The sequence below is a fragment of the Sipha flava genome, unplaced genomic scaffold (assembly GCF_003268045.1).
Source record: "Sipha flava isolate LNK unplaced genomic scaffold, YSA_version1 213_pilon_pilon, whole genome shotgun sequence".
In the NCBI taxonomy this organism is placed as follows: Eukaryota; Metazoa; Arthropoda; class Insecta; order Hemiptera; family Aphididae; genus Sipha; species Sipha flava.
Genome location: NW_020272828.1, coordinates 567,423 through 572,421, shown reverse-complemented (window position 1 = coordinate 572,421; position 4,999 = coordinate 567,423). Strand labels below are relative to the sequence as shown.

The 4,999-nt window shown below is 37.4% G+C and overlaps 2 protein-coding genes across 4 annotated transcripts in view; both read left to right on the top strand.

The window, feature by feature from the left end:
• LOC112682866 (neurocalcin homolog) overlaps window positions 1–4,999 on the top strand; it is a 91,432-nt gene that overhangs the window by 40,480 nt on the left and 45,953 nt on the right. The gene's annotated exons all lie outside the window — the stretch shown is intronic.
• LOC112682865 (neuronal calcium sensor 2) overlaps window positions 1–4,999 on the top strand; it is a 49,950-nt gene that overhangs the window by 1,290 nt on the left and 43,661 nt on the right. Inside the window, exon 1 of one of the 2 annotated variants that reach the window (XM_025553620.1) lies at window positions 3,911–4,907. The exons of the other annotated variant lie outside the window; for it this stretch is intronic. The gene's annotated coding sequence lies outside the window, so the exon portion shown is untranslated. Of the gene's footprint in view, window positions 1–3,910; window positions 4,908–4,999 lie in introns of those variants that run through there. 2 annotated transcript variants of the gene reach the window in all.

Sequence of the window (4,999 nt, the reverse complement as noted above, 5' to 3'; positions counted from 1 at the left end):
TTATTATTATTATTATTTTTATTATTATTATTATTATTATTATTATTATTATTATTATTATTATGAATCCAATGGAATGCATGTAGGTAGGTACACGATACGAGTTACACTGCTACGGTTATAATAGTATACAGTCGTCCGGTTAAATGATGCGCGTCAGTACGTGTGAGCGTGCGTGTAATACAAATAATACGCGATTTCTTTCCCCCCCCCCTGCTCGAATCCTATAACGTATGTGCATATTATAATATTTATCTTATATTTTCAATACTATTCGTAAATGCCATCGATCTGAAAACATTTGTCGAGTTATGTTTCATTATTATTTCAAACACGGCGCTGTGTTTTTTCCATTCAATACGGTAGTTGAATTGCGTCCGCGAATTGATTAAATTACCAATAATGCAGTATTTGTTCAACGAATATTCGAATTGAATAATTTTTTAATAAACAAAATATTTTTACGAGCATCTTAATTCAATGTTTATGAGTAACAAAAAAATTAATATTTTCATCTTATTATTGCGTACCTACTGAATGACTTAAAATCTGGATACCTCGAATAAATATTTGCTCTTCTTTCAGAATTTCAATTTTTGTCCTTCAATTGAATTTCAAACTACCGAGAATCAACTGTATTTTTATAAGAATGTTATAAAAAATAATAAAAAAATTAGTTGAATTTTACAATTCTGTGCCAAGTACCCTAGCATTCATTGATACAATTATTATATACTATTTATTATGAGGAAACTTTAACAAAAAATATTGTTTAGCATTATTTGAATTGTCTACTTTGTACTAAAATAATAGTGCATTCCTTATTTATTTGTGCATAGTCATCGGGAGTGTTAATTGATATATATTTATTAAGGAATACAAAAAATGTTGTATGGTATCTTTACAACCATCAGGTTTTAATTTATTGGTAATTAATGAATATTTTAATCATGTCAGTTATATGGTAACATATTACCTTATTATTTGAACTAAAAATGTATTACTTTAAAAACTTTTATTCACTACTAAATACAAAACCATACATAATGAACACAATAAAATGAAATCTTAAGTTTAATTTTTAAAGTTTTCAATGAGTAATACTTTGAGTTTAATACTTTAATACTTTTTATGATTTGAGATTAATATTATTTTTAATTTTCACATCCTATTCCTTATCGCATTTGTTCCATGTAATTATAATAATAAATATATATATATATATATATATATATATATATATACGTAATGAGAAAACATTTTGTGTTTAATTTTAATATTACTTTAATATTTTTAAATTTTTTAATTAAGTTTTCCAAAACTATTAATTATACTCTCATTCCATTTTAATCAAACATAAGTGTTCTTGTTAAAAAAATAAACATCTAAGAACATACTTATCTAGGTATAGAGTAATAAAAACCTATCAGTTTTTTAATGTTCTTAGTAAAATTATAAATACAAAAGGATGTAATCAAATTAAATCATTTATATTAAATACAGTCTTAGTAATATAATTGAGGTCTTATTTAAAATTACATTTTTAAGAATCCTATCGCCAGTACATTTACGCAGAAAGGGTTCTTGTTGTAAAGTTGTTCAAAACTGAATATACATGTATTATAATACAAATATTACTGACAATTTATAATATATAAAAAATGCATGTTCATGAGAAGAAATAATGTTTTCTGCGAATTTAAGACTGATCTGGCAATTAGGTTTTTTTCTATGGTTTTTTCAGTTTTTAATGCAGTCCCTCGGAGCCATAATTTAACTTGTAAAATGAAAATTTATCGTATTTGATTAATTTAATTTGATTAATTTGTTTTAGAACAAAAATCATAAATTACTTCATGCAATCGGTTGGATTAGTTGAATTATTTTACTGGTTTTTGTGGGTGGAAAATCGCTCACTTATCAATAATAATAGGTACATATATTGATAGCAATTTTATTTATTAAAAAAATTTCCAATGCATAGAAAAATATTTGTGTTTAGTATTAGTTTTCAAAACGTCAGAAATATTCATGTTCTTAAACGACAAGTATAACAATGTAATGCAACAAGTTAACAATATTTTTTTATTATACATAGGTTGCGATACTTTCTGTTAAAATATCACATTAGATAATGCATTCAGTTTTTTCCACTGTAAGTGTAGTGTAAAAAAATAATAATTAACAACATTGTTATTTTAAATCGCATTTAAAATAATGAATTAAAAACTAACATAAGTTTTAGTAAAACATTCAATAATAAAACTTTTGAATACGTACGTGTACGATATCATGTGATTTCATCAATTTGAATCGAGTATCGTAAGGTACTAAAAATGTAGTATTAACGGATTTTGTCGATTAAATTACGAATAATTGTAAAATTACGTTATACCGGATATGAACTACATCGCCAATACATAGCATTTCAGGTGAAATTACTAAAATATGGAAAAAGCGCGGGTTTTGTGAAATCTTTTCAGAGCATACGCCAATGTAGGAAATCGATTTCGATACGCCAAGGACTTAATTAACGGCACGTACAGACTCGTCGTGTTCAATGTATACATTATATTTACCATGTATTAAGCACAGTATACATGTAATGAAACCACTTGTGTTAGCGCACAGTACATAGGCGTCGTATAGGATTCGAATTTTCCGAGAAAAGGATTTACATGTCACTATCGTGTCTTGTTTCGCGCAAATGTATGCAAATGTAACGATAGCGGCGGCGGCGGCGACATCGAAACGTTCGAGACTATAAGACGTGTGAAGTCGGTGAATTATATTTTTGACAAAATATAAAGTTAGCATTCGTCCGTGTTGTTATTTTCGAAAGTTTTTCCCGATCGTTTGACGATCTCGTTGCTTTTCCCGTCGACGTCACCCCCGCCGACACCGTTCGGCACGCGTTTTCGAGTAGTCCGGCGACGGCCTGTTGCAACGTTTCCTCACTCGACGCAGTTCCTGTTCGCGCAGACAATAATATTTTATTTTTTCTCGCCATTGTTTATCACGATCGTCGTGTTTATTTTACAATATTTTCCTTCCCGAACAGTTTCGTCGATCAATCTCGCATATATTTTCACATCTATAACATAACTTCTGTGCGGTAGATCGGGATGACGAGCCCTTTGACGGCGGCGGCGGCAGCATTAGTGGTGTTAATGCAGCGACATGTCACACGCACACATACAACTCCTAACACCGTTATCCACGCGCTCAACCGTGTAATTATTTGTGTACGTATATATATAATATTTGTAGGTATGAGGGAGCTTATGGAATTAAACTTAACCCTTTTAGAGGCCACATAATAACGAACACCGGGAGTATATTTCACTTTCACTTGAACACCGCGCGTATTGCGCCGTTAGGGGCTAGAAGAGCCGAGGCGACAGCATATTGTCTGAGTGCACGCGCGTATATACATGTACACTACGTGCTACACGACTAAACCTATAAATTTGTACCTGTACGCGTATATATATTTATTTATAGTTACGTGCACGACGGCGTGTTGTACAGGGAAGATTTTTTCGGCGCGTGGAAGGGGATGAAAAACGATCGCATTCGCATATATACTGAACATATTGGACATACACCTTAACCGTTTGTGGGCGCGTGTGTGCGTGTGTGTACGAGTACGAGAGAGAACTCTCCCCCCCACACCCGCCCGACCAGGGTTCGTGCGTATGAGTGTGTGTGTTTGACTCTCTACCCAGAACATAATCGAATTAGCTGTGCCGCCGCCGCCGCCGCCGACGATATATTAAAGCAACTACAGCGGTGGTGGCGGCATACTCGCGCGTATACCTCAGCGACGGTAGTGGCGGCCGCGCGATGCTGCCAACGGTAGACTCCGCGAGCGTCGGTGGCGGTGAAGCTCCGGCGACGGTGGCGGCGGGGGCCCGGGTGAGTTGCGGAACGCCAGCAACACCCGCGGCGCGGCGCTGGGCCGCACTCGGTCACCCGATGTTCAGTTATAGCAGTCGACGCGCGTACCGTACAGTGTGTCGTTCGACGTTGTGTGTGTCCTCACATCGTATACGTCACACAGTCGCCGACAACTGCGTCGCTTTTACGACGTGTTCATAATTATTCGAGGAGTTTTTTTTTTTTTTTTTTTTTTTTTTTTTTTCGGAGCACTGGTATTATTATTTTTTCACGAGAAACATCCAGTTAATACAGTTAATATTTCAATGCCGTCGACGATGTTGCTGTTTTAGCCGCGTAAGTTTTTCGATTCGCTTTTCCGAATCATATCAATCGATCAATTATCGGACGAACGTTTGCATTGTGCGGCGGCGATTCGACGTCCTAGCCATAATCTGTACCACCAGGAGGTCTTTTCGTCGGAGAGCGTATTGTACGTGGTAGCTGTGCGTCGTGGTTCGTGTTCGTGGTTTTATTTTTTTCGCGCCGTGACACCGTACGCGCGCGACATATCGACCGGTCGCGGTGATGTGCACGTTGTTGTTACCGCTGTCGTCGTGGTCGCCGTCGCCGTTCGCTCAAATCTCAACAACGACAACAACAATACCGACCGCTGTCGCCTGCTCCGCCACCGCCGCCGACAACACGACCCGTTCGCCGTCGACGTGCGCGCGCGCCTAATCCCGTGTCGCTGACGCACACACACACACACACACACACACACACACACACACACACACACACAAGCACACGCACGCGACGAGACCACCTGCACCAGCAGCACGTCCGGAGGCCTGTAGAATTGCACGCGAAAAGGAACGTCGCCGGTGGACAACAGACATTGTAAATCGTTTTAAACGAAATCCCTTCTGACACCGGCAAGTGCGCGGAAAAACGTATAGGAAGCGGAGGGCGAGAGAGAGACAGCAAAAAACAGTCGTCGTCCCAGTAGAGTCCGTCTGTCGCAGGTAAGAGCGTAACGTCGCGCGCGCGAACAATCGCCTTGCGGCCGCGAGATGAAGGCGTGGGCGGCAAAAAAAAAAAAAAAACCCGCGGCTGC